Below are 22,278 nucleotides of genomic sequence, written 5' to 3'. Positions count from 1 at the left end.
AGACCCTTTTGCCACTTAACCTGTCAGAGATGAGTGAAATCGTGGGCAATTGAATTTCACAGTAGAACGGGCCGTTCCATACAGGTGTGCAGGTCTGTGGAATGCCATTTAACACTGTGTTGCTTCATTCACATTTCACTGCATTTGTTGAAGTGTTATTATAATCATGACAAATTAATTCTGCTGTGTGAGTGGTTGGGATAGGACTGTGAACACTTAAGGACAAATTTCATGGCTGAATGCAGAGTGAGGTTAACAGTTTGAACTTTAAATTGTTTTGATGTGATCTCTTTTAAATAAATATGTCCAGTACTCAGGGGCAAATGTATTGTTTCTAGAGGGGGGTTTCCATGTGATGCTGTCAAAGTGGATATGACACACAGAAGATTCCCCCACCACACTGCTATGGCCAGCAAGAGACCTCTCTCTAAACAATGACAGTCCCATATATTTGGGCCATACATATGTGTTTTTAAATTGAGAGTTAACTTATCAAAGAGGTACCCCAGAAGCCTCCAAAGAGCAATTCAGCGCCAGTACCCCCCTCTCAGCTACTGACACCAACATGCCTCTCAGACAAATTCAGAAGTGGAGGTTGCTCAATCAATTTATAGGCTCAGAGGTGCTTGAAAGGGTGGGGTTATCCTAAAAGGAACAAACACACAGAAGATTCCCCAAACACACTGCTATATCCAGCAAGAGACCTGCCATTTCTACTGTAGATAAAAATGCAAAAGTCTTAGTTGCACACATTTGCAAATGTATGTTAAAGCCACCCGCCACACCAAGGTGCTTTTGCTAATAGGGTGGTCCTAACTCTAAACAATGAGAGTCCCATATATTTGGGCCATACATATGTGTTTTTAAATTGAGAGCTAACTTACCAAAGAGGTACTGGTGGTAATTGATAGCTTATTTGTACACTGAAATTCAAAGTTGATATTTGTGTGCTACATGAAAAAAGAGTCAGTATTTAACTTATGTGCAAAACAGAATACTAATTTGCACCCTTTGCATTGTAACATGGTTTTGTCTAGGAGACTGAAATAAGAAGTTTCTCAAGTTAAGATCCTTAATGAATCATTCCGCAGATCTTTTTCCCACTAACCAGCCCAACATTAAATTATTAGTGTTCACATTTCATAAATAAACGTATTTTCTTTCAAAGAGCCAAGACATTAAATAATCAGCATTCACATTTAATAACATGACATGCTGGCAGCAGGGCAGAGAGTGGCGGGCGATGAGGGATAAAGGGTAGGAATGGATCAGGATGATCTGTGGCCATATGATGACCAGCCACCAGGAAACATACTGTGTTCCGGCCTGGATACTCAAACACCCCATTGGGAGTTGGTTTCCAGGCAACTGATTACTACAGAATTCTAATGCATGTAATATAAATATATTTTCTATGTGTACTGTACTTGCTATTTTTGAATTTAAGGATTAGCAGATAATATAGAGTCCATAGGGCTTTTGTGTATGGACAGACTCATTTTGTTATTCTGTTTGGGATATGTGATTTTGGATTCAATTGGTACTTACAAATAAAATTATAATTCTTTATTAATAATTCCAAATGTTAAAATCAATTTTCTGTGAAATTAGGAAAAAAGTGTAAATGTCAGTGTGGTGTATTAAAATAGACCCTGAGAACCAGATAAAAAGGATTGTTTATATGAAAAAAAAAAGTGTACAATTTAATAAGTCCTCATACAAATAATGTTCTTGTCAGATGTAATATTCATTTATTATCTTGTGCTTGTTTGTTAATATACTTCTAATGCACAGTTAGTATGGTCAGAGCTAATTTGTGATCTAGTATTATAGCTGGAAGTGATGGTTTCTTCATTATGTTCTCATGATTATAACACGGTCAATGGCTGTGCTATTGTGCTCATTTGTATATGGCTGAGGGTGCTTAGTGTAGAGAAGACTAGCGTTTGATATTTGCTTGGCACATTGATGATTAAGTCACTGCTATATTGTTATACCTCAATACAACAATATACAAATGAGCACTATAGCACAGCCATTGACAGTGGTATAATCCCAAGAGTATAATGTATAAACCTTACACTAAGCCCCACATAATTCGTAAGTGAACAATTAATATACAATAAAGACGTGCTCATTCTAAACATTATTTAGAAGTACACCCTTTTATTTTAAAAACTCTACAGGAATTGGGCCGATTGGCCGATTTCAAGATGGCGCCCATGTTTGGTACATACCGTAAAAGATAGACCACGTCACCCATACCTTACTGGAATATTCAGGTTTCCCAATTTCCTGTAGAGTTTTTGAAATAAAAGGGTGTACTGCGACTTTTGAATCACCCTGTACATTAACAAACAAGCACAAAGTAATAAATGAAAAATGTTACATCTGACAAGAATATTATTTAAATAAGAGGACTTATTATATCGCATACCTTTTTTTCCATATAAACAATCCTTTTATCCAGCTCCCAGAGCTGAAAATTGTTTTAAACATTTGGAAATATTAATAAAGATTTATAATTTTATTTTTAAATACCTTGAATCCAAAATCAAAGTGTCAGATATCCTAAACATAATAATATTTAGACATTTGCCAGACAAGGGCACCATTCTAGAACATATTCTTTATTTTCGTTTTTCCTTCATGTATCCTCAATGTTTTATGGTAACACCTCCCAGCAGCAAATATTGAACAGACAATGATTTCACTGGTTCAAAGGAGAGAAGTTATGGAACAACCAATACAAACCAAGTTTAATCTAGTGCGACAACATCTCCTATTTCCCTATTATTCAGACTGTTTTTATGTACTTTACATTAGTACTTTTTATACTGGAATTGTGTACAACTGGTGCTTGTTTTGTGTTGATTGTTTAGTGGCGATTTCTCGTGGTGCTACAGACTGCACCATAGGATCTAGGTATTTGTATTTACTTTCTACTTACTCTATACTTATACAAATATATATATTTTTGGTATAGACAACATACAGAATACACTTTAACCATAATTCCACTTTCAGACAACAGGGCTCCATTAAATATAATAGGCCCTAAACATACATTTGCTAATACATTATGGTACCATTACACATAAAGAAGCAGAAGTTTGTTAAGAAGGTGCACTAGATATCCCTTTGAATTTCAGTTATAGATATCAAGGAGCGTCCATTTAATAAAACTTAACTTTTATCCATTAGTTATAAATCTGAAATAAGATTGACCTGTGAAATATTAAAATTATATTGCATGTGAAAAACAGAATAATGTGACTTAAAAGAGCTGGGTGCACTAAATCCGGTCTCCTGGATTGATTGGGGTTTAAAGGATATAGTAGGCCCAATATTTTCAGTAATAAACTTCCCTTAAATATATTCCAGTTAAGTCTCTAGTCAGTATTCACTTGTTTTATGTTGGATCATTGCTAGGCTAGTTGACATTTATGATTCCAAAACAAGTTAGAGCACTGACAAATACAGGACATGAATAAATTTGCTGGAGTACTGTTTCTGGCTCATCCCCAAATGCATAAACGGTATTGAGGCATCTATATCAGTATGCAGACATACATAGTCTATGGGGAGTGAATTGCTGCCTGCATCCTAAGTGTTCCGTGCTCACTCTCGGTTTAATGGAGCTGTCCTGCATAAATAACCCCCTCCGTATTAAAGAGAACCAAGTGCACCCAAGGAATACACCGATGCGCGTTTCTCTAGGTAGTGCTTATTCAAAGACAAAATGCAATATGGTACCAGTTAGCTTTAGTTTAGAAGATGCAGCAATACCTGGCCTCCTCTGGAGTAATGTTGTTTATTTTGGTTGTTCACTGTTTGGTAGACACTGTTGTTTATTTTGGTTGTTCACTGTTTGGTAGACACTGTTGTTTAGTTTGGTTGTTCACTGTTTGGTAGACACTGTTGTTTAGTTTGGTTGTTCACTGTTTGGTAGACACTGTTGTTTAATTTGGTTGTTCACTGTTTGGTAGACACTGTTGTTTAGTTTGGTTGTTCACTGTTTGGTAGACACTGTTGTTTAGTTTGGTTGTTCACTGTTGGTAGACACTGTTGTTTAGTTTGGTTGTTCACTGTTGGTAGACACTGTTGTTTAGTTTGGTTGTTCACTGTTGGTAGACACTGTTTTACAGCTTTTAGCCTGTCTGGGCCTTTCCTTCCCAATTCAAACTCAATGTTGTGTTTCCTTCTATAGAAATGTTTGTTCTCAGACTAAAGACACTAACTGATGCATCCATGTTGCAGACAGCTAGGTGATGATTTCACAGTTGAGAGATAGTGTTCAGTATAGATTATCAGATTATTCTAACTTGTTTGATATTCAATCAAATTTGGCTGGATTGAGGGCTTTACCAATTCAGCCAAATGTCATGGTAAATTGGGATCCTTGGGCCAGTTTCATTTGGGTTCAACAGATAGAGTTCAAAGTTCTATCCACAAATAAAACAAGAAACTTTAATGCAAACTATAAAATGTGGCATATTCAAGCTTAAATAGCTACATTTTATAGTATTTTTGATGGCTTTCTTTTTTACTTCAAACAGCAACCTTTACTATGTTAGAGCTGGCAGTTCATCTGGGATATTGATAAAAAAGGCTATGCAATATATCCATGTAAGCTTGAATATGACTGAACCTGTTTGCCTTGTTCAAACTTAAATTACATTTTTTAGTCTATCTAAAATGTTCAAACTTTTACGGCCTATTTTATGAGCCAGTTTGAAAACCACTTTAAAACAAATTTCTGGATCTCTCTTATTCAGTTCTGCTATTGAATGCATTTTTTGCAATAAATTCTGTTGTAGTTAGGATTGGTAGCTGGCCAATAAAATGGGACATAGAGCCAATGCTATTAATAGGGCAGGAGCACAGGAGAGATATAAAGGACGGTCATTTTTTCCAGAAATAGTTGTAGTTTACTCCTACAATCATTACAGGATTATTTGCCTCTCATGTAATCTCCCATAAACCACTGCAACCAATTTAATAGCTATTGACTTAGTGTACACTTATTTAATCCTATTTTCTGACTCTCCCATGTATTTGACATGCTGTATTTATTGCTCTCCGCATGTTTTGAATTGAATCACATCACTATTTGATCAGGAGAGTAGAAAAGTTCACATGAATCTGCTCTAATTTTCCCATCGAACTCCCCGGAGACAATTGTGCTTTTATTGATTCTACTACTGGTTCTTTTATGTCCATGTCTGTAGCTGTGTCATGAGTCTGCTGTAACAGTGTGTTCGGTTCTATAGGGCATTTATTATACTGTCAGATTCCAAAGCTGTACCTAGCCGAAATTTGCAGAAAATTATATTCTTGCAACCGGTCTGTAATAGTAGTAGCAGCCACCCGCCTTGGAGTGGTGGGTGGCTTTAACATACATTTGCAAATGTGTGCAACTAAGACTTTTGCATTTTTATCTACAGTAGAAATGTCAGGTCTTTTGCTGGCTATAGCAGTGTGCTGGGGGGAAAAAAGTGTGTGTTTGTTCCTTTTAGATTAACCCCACCCATTCAAGCACCTGCTATGGCCTATAAATTGATTGAGCAGCTTCCACTTCTGTAAAGATTTACTTGTAGCCTGATAAAGAAAGACATTTGAATTTAGTGCATGTTTATGTATAGTATAGTGCTCGTTATACCTCCAGTTTAAAATAAAATAAAGTACATCTGAGAGGACATGGACTTTATATGAATTTATAGGCAAATTATAAATTCTACTAGCAATTATTTTTTTTTTAGAAAAAAATCACCTCAACCTAGTGTTTGTCTGGAGAGGGCATCTGGTAGGAAGCTCTCACCATATGATAATGTACTAGCAGGACATGTACTTTGACCCACCTCTCTTCTGTGATTTAAATCACCGTACTATCTAGGCAGGCCTCTGTCTGACACACCCCTGTCTGCTCCCCACTAATTAAGTAGTGGGAGAGGAGGGATGATACCTTAGGGGCAGTGCCTGATTAATGGTTCAGACCGCCATAAGCTAATGCGTTCAGTGCACCATCATATTTGTGGTAGGTAAATCTAGTTTCTTTCACATGTAGTGGTAAAGAGACAGGGGGTAAATGTATGAACCTCCGGATTCTTCAACTCTGGCGAGTTCAGCGTTTTCAGCGCTTAAATTTAAAGCGGCGCTGCCTTGTAAAGGGAAGTTTCCCTTTACAAGGCAGCGCCACTTTAAATTTAAGCGCTGAAGACGCTGAACTCGCCAGAGTTGAAGATTCCGGAGGTTCATACATTTACCCCCAGGAGTGGATCTGCTGCTGTAGGGAATAGGCTCTACTAATAACAACTGCACAAGTCATGTTGGGCTGAGCGTGGTTGACGAGTGCTAGCTCCGCTAATCTATATTCGTGCTAATAGAGTTCTCACTGGTCTAGTGTTTTGGAAGCGCTGATGTGGAGGGCGGTGCTGGACATAGCACTAACAGGTTCAGGTATTATCATACAGGGTGCACTATTTACTGAACTTTGACCTTAGCAGGAGATTTGTCTCTCCCCAGCATTTCTCTCAACTTCTACTTTCTCATAAATTAATAAAACCCCATTTTCTCTTTAATGACAGGTCCTCTCTATGTCATTTCGTATAAGTGTAAATATATTCTACCCATGACCCTTGGAACATTAATAACATATAATTGTAAACCAGTTAAACATGCTGAGAGCTGATTGGCTGTAGTTAGTAATATATTGATCAGAATTGCTGGCTAGCCAACCTGAAATGATGACCTCTCTTACAAGACTGTTCAATCCTGTGCCATTGTTGTGTGATCTGTCTATTGATTCATGATTAGTCCTGCTTCGCCAATGGTATGTAGGGCTCGTGCCAGGATTGTCAATTGTTCCTCCTAAGTCTGATTAAGGATAGAGTGGACCTTATTTACAAAGTGCACTGGTTGGGCATGTGTCTATGTAATTCTCCCAGCATACTGCCTTTCCGATTTTGGGAGAGGTTTCCGCAAATACTTAATTCAAAAATATGTCCATAAAATCATATATAATATATGCAAGATCAATGACGAAAGACCTATCAGCTTCAGAGATGTATTCACAATCAGCCAATCAGAAGGGGCTAGCTAGTGCTATGGACCGTCATTAACATCATCATGATCATCAGTGTGTATTAGCACCAGCACACAGGGACTCGCTAGTGATACAGCTACTGACAGGCGAGTGGGTGTGCCTCAGTTGGCAATTACGTGAACACACCCCTACTATACTCATTGGTATGCCCCTTCCCTCGACTTTTCTGCTTCTCCAATCGCAAGAAGGTGCAGGTACCAAATCTGCATAGAGATAGGCGTAAGCTTTGTCTTGTGGGCATGGCGAGCACAAATTTGCATATTTAAGGCTAAGTAAACAGGCATAAGTTCCCCAATGTCTGTATTATTGTCTCCAGAATTGTATATGATCAGACTGGTTTGAAGTGTCACTTTTACTAAAATTTTACTCTGCAAAATCATAAATTGTAACTTAGAAGTGTTAATCTATTTTCAGTGTTCTATTCCAGCATGTGCAAGACAAGGTCATCACATCCCAGACAGATAATTAATGCCATATACAATGCTGTGTGTCTATCTTATGAAGTAGATTACAAGGTCATCTCTGTGCAAGGAATTCATAAAGTGAAGTCGAGCTGCCCCTTTGCTGCACAAGACAAATCTACTTTAGTGTAGAGATTTGTTGAAATGGAGTAAGGGTAATACTGCATCTATGAAACTAATGCATGTATAATGCAATTTACACTCATGTGAAGCACGACGGATGTTCCATTGTTGAAAACTGTCCCTGGGATTTTTACTGTTTTCTAAAAATTTAACTGTTGAAGGTTTCAGACATATATCTGTTCTTACAGCCGACCAACGGCCATGTCAAAATGTGGAACGGGTGAAAAGTAAATTGAGAATAGGTCAATAAGAGTCAACAGTGCCATTTACACAATTGCGTTCTAAAATCTAAAAATGCCACATTTAAAATTTTGCATAACCTATTTCTGATGCATTAGCAATGCACTTCCAGTACAGTAGATGTCATGAGAAGCGCAGGCAAAACATATAAAAAAAGTCTCACCAAAAAGTGTTCATTTTCCATCAGATCACAATCAAAGTTTGGGATGCTCAAGGAATTCCTCAAGACGGTAACATACAAATACGATGAACAAGACTCTCCATTCTAACATTGAATTCAGGGTCTGCAATAATTATTTATGATGGAGCAACACTTATTATTTCATGATGCAGGTACCATGTATATGCACATGTGGTATTACAAGTACCATATAATAAATGTTGCCCCATCATAAATAATTATTGCACCGGTTAGCAATTAAATATTATTGCCCCTTAATATAATTATATATTCATATTGCCCCCTTAATGTAATAAACAGTAAAAATTGCCCCATAAGTTAATTATTAATAACTGTGGGCCCCATAATAATTAAATAACGGTTTCCACAATAATTTACAAGTCAATGGTGCCTCCTCTCATGTTATAAATGGCAAGATAGCTCAAGCAGCATCAATTTGGTAATCAATGCAGTCTCTTCTAGAGAATACCAAAGTACATGTAAAAAAAAAAGAAGTTAAGAACCAATTAAATTCATCATGGCATAATCAGAGTCTATAATCAAGAGGATTTGGTCACTTTCAGGATATAGAAGAGAAAGAAGTTGCTTAAAAGTGCACTGCCAGCTTTAGTTAATTATATTGAAATGATCTGATTAAAATATAACTATTATTTAGAAATTAAAATAAGCGAAATATAAAAAAAATTAAAATAAAGTGCTATCTGCACAAGAGAATCTTTTCTATTAATGGATGGACTTATGCTGTAGGCAGAGATATGAGTCTATTTCAATATAGCCTCCTTAACACATATATGTCTGAATATAGAGTATATTTGCAGCATTAGAATCAATATTGCTTCACTAAAGTAAACGAATAACCTCTGATATTAACTATACTTTCTCAATAATGAGCATAGTTGGGTTTGTTACAATGTGAAAAGGAGGACCCGTTTAGATCCAAAACACTCTCTATTTCATTCCAATATCTTATTATAGTAAAGCAATTAATCGCATACAATATGGGGAGTATTTTGCTATCTACCTCAATAATAACTCCAAACTACATGTGGGTCTATCGGAGTATTACTGTCATAATTGAATTAGCTGCCAAGTAAATAAGATTAGAGTGCAGATTGCGAGGACACCGACGCGCGTTTCGCTTAGGTCTACTTTTTCCTTGTCTAGGAAAAAGCAGACCTAAGTGAAACGAATTTCGGATTTCGATATTTGCTACCTTATTATTGTGATTAGTTTAGTTTGTACATATATATATATATAAATATATATATTAACAAAAATACAAACAAACAGATACAACGCGTGTAACCTAATACTGAACAAATGAGGATAGATTTCCCAAAAGTAGTCTTCAAAACACTGGCCTAATTACAGACGGCTGCCGATTCCCACAAACAGGAGGTGAAGCTGGAATCAATGTAGGAACAAGAGCACATGAGACAAGGCGCCTTAATAGTGTAGTATTGCTATGTAAAATGATAACAAGAGACAGAGTAGTGCAAAGGAATCACAAATGTATTGGAATTGGATTTCTGGGGATTGCATGAAGCCTCCACTCACGATTTGCTGCTGTATATTCACAATGTGCACATTATTAATGTGGGTCTTTCACGTTTATTATAATACATTTGTGATTCCTTTGCACTACTCTGTCTCTTGTTATCATTTTGCATAGCAATACTACACTATTATAACACCTTGTCCCATGTGCTCTTGTTCCTATATATATATATATATATATATAGTGACCAGTTCCTTTTGATTATAAAGTCTGCCATGATGAATTTAATTGCTTCTTAACGTCTTCTTTTTTCTTTCTTTGGTATTTACTAGAAGAGATTACCAAAGTAATTTATTATCATTAGCTATTCCGCAGCCCTGTTTGTGTATATAGTTTTGGTCTTTGTAAAATATGAGTATATAAAGCAAAGAAAACATTTTACTTTGCTTTTACTTTGCTCATTTCGTATTGTCAGGTTATTTTTCCAGCTATAGAACCTTATGTCCATCATATAAACCACCAGATGTGGACAAGCTGGAAGGTACAATGAAGCACGTCTTGTTCTTATTCTTAGTCTTATTACTAGTCTGCAGTATCATGACTTTGTCAGACAATGCTACAGCACGGTTTACAATGTACCTCCATATAAGGAATTGACACTGTGCCTTATATATTTTCAGATTGCACACAGCTGCCTTTATATTTGATCAATTCCTTTCATTATGGATGGGATCAACAGCATTCAAATAATGAGAAAAGTTTTATTTTTTAAATTTCTGGTTTGAAAAATATCTTCAATAATAATAATAACAATATTACAAAGTTGAGCAACAATTATGTTGGGGGCATTATGTGCAATGCATTTAGGCTGTTCTTATCTAGACACAACCAACCTGAGTCATTAAGGAGAGAAAAGCATAAAAAACGGAGTAACTTTGCACCTGGGCAAAACCATGTTGCATTGGAGGGGGAGGTAAATTTAAGATGTGTGGACAGATTTATAGTTGGGGTAGGGCATGTCCTAGATCAACTTTACATTTTAGTGTAAAAATAAAGTTATCAAGAATTTGTGTGCTATATGAAAAAACGCAAGGACCTGATTCATTAAGGATCTTAACTTAAGAAACTTCTTATTTAAGTCTCCTGGACAAATCCATGTTACATTGCAAGGGGTGCAAATTAGTATTCTGTTTTACACATAAGTTAAATACTGACTGTTTTTTCATGTAGTACACAAATATCAACTTTAAATTTCAGTGTACAAATAAGCTATCAAGTATATGTGTGCTACATGAAAAAACAGTCAGTATTTAACTTATGTGCAAAACAGGATACTAATTTGCACCCCTTGAATTGTAACATGGTTTTGTCCAGGAGACTTAAATAAGAAGTGTCTTAAGTTAAGATCCTTAATGAATCAGGCCCCAAGTGTTTAACTTATGTGTAAAATAATAAACTAATTTTCACCCCCTTAAATGTTCTCCCTGAGAACATTTACTTCTTTTTTTTTTGCCTTACTTTGCTTAATGACTCAGGCCCAACATGATCAACTTATTTTGAGTAGCAAGCTGGATATAAATAACTTTGTTATGTGTAGAGGTGCGTTTGACATTGTTCTGTGAGAGATGATTGAGACCGCCCTGAAAGTGAAAGATTAATCTTATACTGTATGAAAAACAAAATGCAAGATGCTATAACTGTTTTCAGCTTTTGGTACACATATAACTAGGATATTGCAAATGTGGCAATTGCTAGCCACCTGTTAGACCTGGTGACTCCTAACCTAATTATATATGTTGTGTTAAAGGTCATAATCTAATCATGTATATATGAATTAAACTCAAACCTTTTAAGCTGTCAAACTTCATTTAAGCTGTTACTTTACAGAACTGATGTATAGAACCAAAGTTATATCTATAATCTATTACGTAAGTTAACCTAACTGTATTAACCTTAAATTGTATTGTGAAGATTATGGACCTGATTCATTACGGAAGTCATAAACAACATAACCTGGATGCCTTTATCCTTACCTTTCCTATACCTTGTATTACCATACTTAACTTAACCAAGATAAAGACACGGAGACTATATACGTGGCAAAAAATAGGTCACACTTTATTATATATAAAGAACTTGGTGGCGGAGAAAGTGCACTGCGGGACAGCTAACGAACTGATAACTGGAACCAAGTGTGGATGGCAAACTGGCCCTGAATCCACTTAACAAACTGGGGCTACTCCCTAACTGCTTGGCCGCCACTAAATCTGGCGTCAAGTGACCACACCCCCTCTCGACTCACAATGACCTGCTTCTAAGCAGGCTAAGGGATCCCATACACTAAAGGGACCAAGAGTCACTTTACCTCGAAGTGGGCAGTGACCTGAGGCCAATCAGCGTTAGCGCCATATTTATAAGCTGCTGTTTGCAGTGCCCGTCCTACCAACTGTGCCTGCTCTGAGACACGGGAATAAACTTTGACTAAAACACGTGCAACAAAAGACAGGCAAAACTTTTATTATAGGGAGGGTGGGCAGGATCTGGTGAAGCCGAATGGGCCTGATCAACCATTAGGCTGTCTACCATCGGGGCCCCCCCTTTGGGGCTGCCTGTCTCCACTATGGAGACAGGCAGCCTGACAGCAAGTCCCATGCTGTTAGCTACACAACAACCAACAGCGCTGATAACTGATGTACACAATCAATACATAACCAATCCGTGTGTTACAAATGATACAAACACTTTATTAAAATAAACCATAAAATATGAAACACTGGCCAGTGAATTACAGCTGATTATAAAAGGTCAGATGAACCAACCACATAGACCAACAATAAACAATTGAACCAATTTATCGGTCACTCCTAAAGAGATAACCGGCTGTAAATCTCACATGGAATCAATAATAACGTCCAATGATCCAGTATAAGAACATGAAGTGGAGTAGTAGTGTAGTAAAATGAGTGTGGCCACACTGTTGATAAAAGGTAATTGGCACCGTGATTGTAATAAACACCACTTCAATTCTTTCTTTCACATGTAGTGCGGAGGTAATTATGCCATGAATGCCACGATGAAAAACATGCTGTTAGCTGCCTGTCAGTGCAGCCACGGAGCTCCTAATCAAGTCTTGCGAGATTTCCACAACTCACGAGACTTGACTAAGCAAGGGGATTTCCTGCAAGCTGCCTGTGGTGGAAGAGGATGACTGCTGTAATGAGGTAGGTGAGTTGAGGAGGAGTGGTGGGGAAAATAGCTGCAGGAGGGGGTGTGTGTGTGAGAAAAAAAATAAAAAATAGCTGCAGGGAGGTGTATGTGTGTGTGAGGAAAAAATAGCTGCAGGAGGCTGTGTGTGCGTGTGTGTGTGTGTGTGTGTGTGTGTGTGTGTGTGTGTGTGTGTGTGCAAAAATAGCTGCAGGGGGCTGTGTCTGTGTGTGCAAAAATAGCTGCAGGGGGGGAAATAGCTGTAGGGTGGGAGGTAAGTAAAATTTCTATGGGGCAATGGCTGCAGGGGGTTTAAATAAAATGGCTTAAGGTGGGTGAGGACAATAGCTGCAGGGGAAGAAATGGATGCAGGGTGGGAGGTAAAGAAAATTGCTGCAGGGGGAGGCAATGGCTGAAGGGGGGGGTGAGGAAAATAGCTGCAGGGGGGGCGGAATGGCTGCAGGGGGAGGTAAGGAAAATGGCTGTAGGGGGATGAGGAAAATAACTGCAAGCGGGAAGGTAAGGAAAATAGCTGCTGGGGGGAATGGATACAAGTTGGGAGGTAAGGAATGACTGATGGGGGTATTTAACAAAATAGAGCAGCTTTGGTGGGCGTGATCTCTTTATTGTGTGGTGGCGGTTACATGGATACTCTCTGTGGTCTCAGTGATCACTAACATACTAAATATTAGTGAGATAGGGCTGGTAGAGGTTTGTGTTTGATTGATCACAAATATTCAGATATTGTTTATATGTGCCTGTAGTACAATGGGGTAGTTTTATCTGGCATAATGGAGTATTTTGGGCCTAATCATTAAGGGTTTGTTAACATTTCGCATTATAATACAATGTTTGCATTTTCAAAACAGGACCCCGACTTTCCAGAAGCCAGCGAGAGGATAACAAAGCTGCAAGGACAAGCAAGAGAGAAGAGCAAGTACAGGTAAGTGACAACGGCACAATCTGTCTAAATTTGAATGCTGGAGAATACTCCTAAACATTCAAATTCAGGAGTATTCGCATCTGCCAATACATTGGGGGGGCTACAGGTATATTAGCCTAGGGCGGCCAGAACCCTTAATCAGTTCCTGATAATAGGGAGGGTGAAGCTGACTGGTACAGAAAATTTTTCCCTGGGGACTTATAGAAGATGCCATGGCACTCCCACTTTCCTCCTATTGGTCGACTTGGCACAGGGAATTATTTAACAGTTACTGGTAAGTGTAAAGTTAAAGAAATGTAGACATGTCCGTTGTTTAAGTGCTTTCGTCTTTATAGACTCTCTTGTCTGTTCAGGCGTGAAACCTAAACATACGCAAAAAGAACACCATTCATGCCCGCATGTAAATGACCCTTCCGTAAGCCACTGATTTGAAAGGTGAAGCAGAGAGGGGAATGGGTGTATGCATGTACTTGATGTACTATAAGGGCGTGCCGAGCTCATACGCATACATCAGCCACCGATTCCAGCTCTGGGCATCTCTAAGGTACATGTTTTTCTGTAGTATCACTTGCACCAGCTACAGGGCAGGTGTAAGGGTCGAGTGATAATAATGATAGTCACATATGCATGATAGTGTGCTGTAATCAAAGGCAACTGTAAAAATTTATTTTTAAGTACAGTAGAAAAAAAGAAAAAATATATTTTCTTTTTGTTTTTTTCATTAATGACTATAATATGAACAGGTGACCATAATTGAATACTTTTTTTTCTGTGCATTCTGCTGGGACTTTATATTGCACATATGTATTGTATGTATCCTGCCATGTGTTGTATCTAGAGATGGGCGGGCTCAGTTTCCTTAAAACCGAACCCACCCGAACTTTGGGGTTCCGAGTACCGAGTCGAGTCTCTCGCGCCTATTCGGATTCCAAAACGAGTCAAAAAGTTATTGCGACGTCATTTTGATCTCCGATCTTGCGAGTTTTGGAATCAATAAATACCCGCCTCCACGGCGATTTAACGCCATTTCAGAGAGGGACAGAGAAGGGTTAGGTCACAGTATAGAGCAGGCATAGTGATAGAGTAGAAATAGAAGGGTGCTATTTTTTCTGAATTTGCACTACAAAGTGTTTGGGGTCTCATATACACCCCTATAAAAGATCTTAATTTCTGAGTGCTGAAATCCTAATATAGCAGTCATTGCACTGTATTTTTCTGAATTTTCACTAATAAGTGTAGAGTCTAATATACACCCAAAGAGAAGATGTGCTTTGGTGATTTTTATTAATCTACAAGTCCTTCCAGGCCTTGTTTTTGAATTTGCACTACAAAGTGTAGGGTCTAATATACACCCAAAGACAACTGCTCAATTGCTAAGAGTCATTGATGAAGAGGAAGACAAGCAGACTTGTCTGTAGAATTTGCAGGCAAATTCTACAGTGTTTTATAGATAACACCCAAAGAAGAGCTCCATTGCTCCATTGCTAATTGTAATTGCTGATAGAGAAATTATAGGCCTGCTTGGCTTGGTCTAAATCTACAGTTACATTTTATTGTACCATAGCTAATACAGAAATAGGAGGGGTGGCATTGTTCTTGTCACTCTCCAGTCTCAGTCATGATGATACTAATCCTTCTACCACATATACTAAAGTCTATGTTGAAGTGCATACTGTTTTTAAGTCAGGGAAACAAAAATGTAAATAAAAATCTTGTACCTTTTTAAAGAAAAAAAACCTCTCTAAAATAGGTGAAAGTTTACTGTAGAAAAACATAAAATTGCCAACATGCCATTCTACCCAAAATATTACCAGGCATACCAGCATCAGGTAGCTCCCTTCTCTTAGCTAGATTTCAGCCCCTGCTGCAATCTACACTGTCATCATAATCACCCTCATCATTGTGTACATCTTCCTCAAACTATAGTAATTCATCCCCGCTGGAATCCACCATCATAGAAGTCTGTGTACATTGATTTAATTGCCGATAATGGCCATCCTCATGGAATTTGTAGTTCATTTTATGGCAGAGCTGTCATGATTTTTGGGCAATTCTTTTAGAGCAGAGCAAATATCAAAATGTTGTGCTGACTCATCTGCATCACCACTGGGTGTCTTGGGAAACCTAAGTTTTTTACCGAGAAGCAGTTGCCAGAGAAACTGAAGGAGTAGATGTTATTACAAGATGTTAATAGCTCTTGGATCCTGGTAAAAGTGAATTAAGTACTTAATCTACAATTACAATATAGTTAGCAGATTTACTTACCGTATATACTCTTGTATAAGCTGACTTTTTCAGCACATTTTTTATGCTGAAAAAGCCCCCCTCGGCTTATACACGAGTGAGGGTCCCACTTACCTGTTCTCCGGTCTCCGGTCTCTACCGCTTATCTGTGGGCGCCTGCAGCCTATGTGGGTGGTCCGATGACTGCCCGCTTAGCATGTCACTGTCAGTCACCATTTTATTGTAGTCCTGTTTATGTGTGTTCATTGCACATGGAATAATAAAGTTAAATGAAAAGGAGCCTGTCAGTCACAGCTAAATTCTGGGTGTAGGAACCAGGAAGGAGGAACCCAAGAAGAGTGAGTGTAAGCTGTGTGGCTATATGGTACTAGCTGTATATGTATTTATCTAATGCATAGAAGCCACTCCCCAATATTTTTATTTTTGAAATTTACCAGTAGCTGCTGCATTTCCCACCCTAGGCTTATACTCGAGTCAATAAGTTTTCCCAGTTTTTTTTGTGGTAAAATTAGGTGCCTCGGCTAATATTCGGGTCGGCTCATACTCGAGTATATACGGTAGTTTTATTTCATCCGTAAAATTTATCTAGCTGTTTCTTAAAAAGTATAATTGAGGCAATCACTTGACTCAAGCTAACCGTGTCTGTACTCTCTTCACAGGTGACTACTTCGCTGGACTAAAGTACATTCCCCTCAAATGCTTTTCTTCTTGCAGCTGCTGCAATCTCCTACATGCTGTTGCAGAATCCCGAAAATGACCCTAACTTTTTCGGGACACAAACAGCATCTCCTGCATGTCATTGTCATTTTTAAAAAGTTCTGTAACACCAAGTTGATTGTGTGAGCAAAACAAGAAATGTGATGGAATTCTTCCCCTCTGCAATGCACTAACAATATTGGTGTCGTTATCAGAAATCACATATCCTCAGGAGAGTCCAAGCAGGATTAGCTATGTTGCAATGACATCCCTTAGTTTTTGTAACAGATCGTCAGCTGTAGGCCTCTTAGTGAAGCCGCTGATACACAGAGTAGCCTACTTTGGAAAAATGTGACGTACTTGGGTACATGCTGCTGCAATCTCCTACATGCTGTTGGAGAATGGTGGTGCAGTCCAGAAAATTTTCCAGACACAGACAGCATCTCCTGCACGTCCCTGTCATCATCCTCATCTGCAGCAGCTAATTATATAGCACCAGTAATTGTGCTGCGCTGTACAGAGCAGATGAGAACTAAGCAGGAACCATTATAAGTTATGTTAGTTATGTAGATAGTTATAAGATATAGTTATAAGTTATGTTAGCTCACATCAGTCCCTACCCCCATTTAACTTTGCCTTGATTACAGGTGTTTTTTAATTTACCAAGGAAAATTGTGTTTTTTTTACATTTTGGTTTCCCTCACTTTAAAAACACTACGCACCTCAGTCTTTAACATAGGCTTTAGCAGATGACGTACAGGTATTCCTATCATTAGGACTGGTTCCATTAGGCCATTATCATTATCATTAGGACTGGTTCCATTAGGCCTCATTCTCTCTTTGCAGTGGCAAAGAGAGAATGAGGCCTTCACCTTTGTCTATTAGTGGCAGATCAAAAAATGTTGCCGAACTTACAAGTGGTGCACAACTACTGTTACGCATCAAAGCCGAGCTGCAAGATAACAGTAAGGCATTAGAGGATAATGTTTGCTCTGAATCAGAAATGACACCAATCCCTGTGGAGAGTCCATCCACCAGTGGGATGTCTAATCGTGAGCATTCTGTTAGTGTACCCATAAAGAAGGGCCCTTTCAGCAGTTCTGCTGATGTGTGCCTGAACAGCCCGAGTGTAGCCGGTGAGGATGACACTTTGGAATTAGAAGAGGATGAGGGGGAGATTTGGGTAGCCCACGAGGGCGCTGATGAGGATGCGGTTGATTGTGTAAGTCCTGCGCCAGTGGCAGTAGGGTGGCACCAGTGGCAGCAGTTCTGGCACGTGAGGTTCTGGCACCAGTTTGCACTTTCCAAACACAAGCAGAGATGACACAGGTGGCAGACCACAAGAGTTTGACATCTGGGCTGGTTTGAATTTTTTGTATCTTCTACGACTGGAGGGGGGCATAGAGAGCCAGAAACCAAACTGCCTTTGTCCATTTCTTTACATATTTAAGTATATGTGTAGGGTGTAATATACATCCAAAGATGATGGCTGCATTGCCAATATTCATATATGGAGAGGAAGACAATCTGGTTTGTGTGTGGAATTAATGAAGGCCTACCAGGAATTATACTGTTTTTTGGACAATTTATAAGCTTTACAATTACATTACTTATCCAAGAAACAGGTGGAGCACTAAATTTGGTTATTTTAGGCCCAAAAACAATAATTTTTAATCAAAATAGCAAAACAAAACCAAACAAAACCAAAACCAAAACCAAAACATGCAATGACGGTTTGGCAAAACCAAAACCAAAACACGACAGTAATCAAGATCCAAAAGCAAATCCAAAAGACGGGGGTCAGTGAGCAACTCTACTGTATATACAGGTCGTACCTAGACCCATAATCAACAAGATCCACTTGAAGTTGAATAGGGACTTACATGTGCCAAATTACGCGCTTTTTTAAATAAAAGTACAATACATTTATTTTGCATGTCTTAATGAATGAGGCCCTATATAAACCTGTGTGTGACTCTCATTGATATAACACTTCTTGCACCAGTTGACAGGAGTCTCATATACATAGTTGCCTGCTCTCCTGGAATGTCTGGGATATTCCTGAATTAGGTATCGACCACCTGGACTCCTGAGATAGCAAGAAATTCTCCTGCAGTGGCATTTACCTGCCAGCAAAGTGGGCAGCGATATAACATGAAGATACAGCTTACATCTTCAAACACCGCCTACCTCAAGGACCACAGAGTGGGTAGGGGCTTGATGATGCAAATAGAATCATCATACTACTTGTCCAGCCCACTTGATGCAATGCCGCCATCAAGTCCCAACCAGCTCTTCTTTTCATACTTCCCTCTGCATCTCCTGGACAGAAGGTATAAAAAGTAGGCAAGTATGCTGTGAGGAAACAGGGTGCTACTGGACTGAGAACTTTGTGTTCATCACCCGTTTCTCATGGTTTAATGTACTTTTTAATCCTTAGCCCAGTCTAATTATATACATCAGAGCATCGGTGTATCATCATCATCACCATTTATTTATATAGCGCCACTGATTCCGCAGCACTGTATTATGTATATTATTATTTCATGTAATTTTGCCCTTGATATTACCTGCAATATTGTATGTAGTATAAATATAAAGAATATTGCCATACTGTGTGAAAATAACAGGACAGCAACAGTCATTTTGCTTGTGTTAGCTAATGCAATTACCATTTGTCTTAAATGTCCATTGTTATGAGGTGTGGCTTAGATTTGGTTTGCAATCAGAACAGTGTCTGCATTAGCTAGCTGGCAGTCCATGTTAGTTAGCTAGGTCAACAGGTAATCTGAGAGGTAATGAAGTTAGAACTTCTAAATGATATGCAATGTGCCTCCAGTGTAATATATTGGCTGAAATGGCCTTGGGAAATCATGTATCAATATAAATGTTATTGTATCAAAATGTATCATTCTGATGGTGTAACACTGCTGATACAATGTGTCAAAAGTCTTATTGTTTCATGTAAGCGTGCAGTGTCATTCCCAGGTGTAATATTGTAACCCCATGTTTAATGTATCCAGTCAAAACAGCTAATTGAGTCCAGCCATTCCATTGTATAATCAAGGTAACAGGGACAGTATGTCTAGCAGCTAAAGTGTCCCTGCTGTAAGGGGGGAGGTTTGAGACATTTGACCCTACTTCCTGTGTATACAGCAAAGAATATAGGTAGAGGAGAATGCCAGGGGAGCGATTCTAGCTTGGAGGATCCTGGTGTACAAGACATCAGCGAAAAGGATTCTGGGCCAAGCATTGTGGTGCTGCTGGAGGAAATCCTACCAGGACAGGGTCATTGTGAGCCAGTAACCCAGGCTGGGTAACTACGTAACTGTTTTGCTAATCGGTAGTGGTAATATTGCGGGAGGATAAGACTCTGAAAGAGACCAAGGTTATTACTTTGGAGTGCTGACTGCAAAAGGCTGCTGGCGTCTGTGAAAGTTTCCTGTTTTTCTGCCGTAACTCTTACACCAGCTAAGGGGCTAGTCTAAGTCCTGAGTTAGTATCGTATGCATGCTATAACATGTGTCTGCCATCAGGAGCAACTGTGAAAATGTATTTTATGTAGAGTAGACATTAAGGACAGCCTAACCCTAATAGTTTTCAATGGGAAAAAAATGATAAAAATATTTTTTTAGACAATTTCCATTTCTAATCATAAATGACTATATTATTGACAGGTAAACATTAATTGATTAATATTTTTTTTTCTGTGCGTTATTTTGAGATTTCATATTCCACATATGTATTGTACGAATCCTGCAGTGTCTGGTCTAGTACAGCAGAGTGAGCCTACACCTATAGTCATCACCACACGTATCTTGAGATCCGTTCCTTGTTGACTCCGGGAGTATGTAAAGCCGATTTACATGCCGTTGAGAACAACTGCACGATGTGCTCAGTATGCTGCCTTAACGACTCCGGCCCTCAGTGTCTAGGGCTATAAGAAATAATAACCTTGGCAATATAATTTTTTTTATATATAGGAACCTTGTTTATTGCCTGTTCCACTTTTTTTCTACCATCCACATCAATATTGTCCAGTGTGATCTTATTCCAGTGGTAATGGTATATATATGGTAATTGCTGCAGGAATGTCTGTCCATTGGAGTTTGCAATCTCAGCAATAAATCAGGAGAAGTGTATAGTGATAGTGTATGACAGCTTTAAATGCAAATGAACCAAAGCCTCCTGAGCAGGAAATGAAACGTACCTTTGGGGCAGGTTCAGTGACTATAACATGTGTAAACAGTCCTCAAGAATAACTGATAGCGTTTTTATTATATCTGAACAGAAGCTGTCAGCACTGCGCACCATAGTGTAATATCGTCATCCCACGCTTCACTTTGCAGAATTCCTGGTTCAAAGAGAAACAAACAAAGACAAAAAGAAAGGTTCAAAATAAATTAAATTTTTTACATCTGTAGTTTATTATTTCAATGATTTTGCTAGAACATGTTTAAAAATGTCATTTTAAACTACAATTGTTACCAGTTATCTTAATAATCCCATTGTAACAGGGGTATCACTTGGTTCTCATGAAACTGGGGAACCAGCCACAAAATCCATCCAACCACATTTATATTTTTGTCCTACCATTAACACAGACACATTATAAAATCATATTTGACACTATTAAAATAGGACAGGATGCTTATGTTTACTATAGCCACAGCAATAGCTACACAGTAGTTTAAGTGTATCGGATAAATTGATAAAACAACACAGTTTTAAGAATGTCCTAGGACCCTTGACCTTGGTCCCTGGTGCAGACATCTAGCTATACCCAGGCTTTTTGGTTTACAAGCTAATTCAATAGCCATGAAATGGACATGATGAATGTCAAAATATGACAAATCCTTCAATTTATCTCTAAGGATGTTGTCAGAGACTAATATCATTATTGTTCATCTATATAGCGCAACCACGGAGTGCTGTGCAAAGAATCTTATGGATCTTTATTACATAGCTAAAAAATACTTTTTTTCCTGCTCATTTTATAAAATACATTACTGACAGTCACTGTTACATACACCTATGTACATTACATCAAAACCTATTGAAAAGCGGATGTCGCAAAAGAAAGCTAGACAAGGACTGGTGATATTTCTGGTATATTGCATTTGTGCTAGACCCTGGCAATTTGATCTAATCTTTACTGTGTGTCAGGGAGAGAGGGTTTAATGCCTGATGACTACCCAAGAACTTCAATGGGCATATAGCTCACTGAGGTATGGATTTAGAAATATATCATATTGCTAGATATAGATCTATTCACATAACCTAAGTATTACTATTATTTTTATTATTCATTTATCATAAACTGCAAATATATTCCAGTCATTGGGTGATCTGTTTCTTGGAGATGTGCAGTCTCTAAGGGAATTCCTATAATCTATAAGTCTTGATGAAGCACAGATATCATTCTTGTGCACTGTAATCCTCTCTTGGACAGTGTATTAATGGCATAATTGTGAGTCACCAGTCAGAATCTCCATGGATTATCATACAATAAAGGTTATCACCAGACCTGGGTTAAGGCTTTGGGAGACCGGGGCATGGACATTTTTATTATTATTATTTATA

This window comes from Mixophyes fleayi, chromosome 4, assembly GCF_038048845.1.
Source record: "Mixophyes fleayi isolate aMixFle1 chromosome 4, aMixFle1.hap1, whole genome shotgun sequence".
Taxonomy (NCBI): domain Eukaryota; kingdom Metazoa; phylum Chordata; class Amphibia; order Anura; family Limnodynastidae; genus Mixophyes; species Mixophyes fleayi.
The sequence above is the reverse complement of the archived record's forward strand: the minus strand, read 5'-3'. Positions refer to the sequence as shown.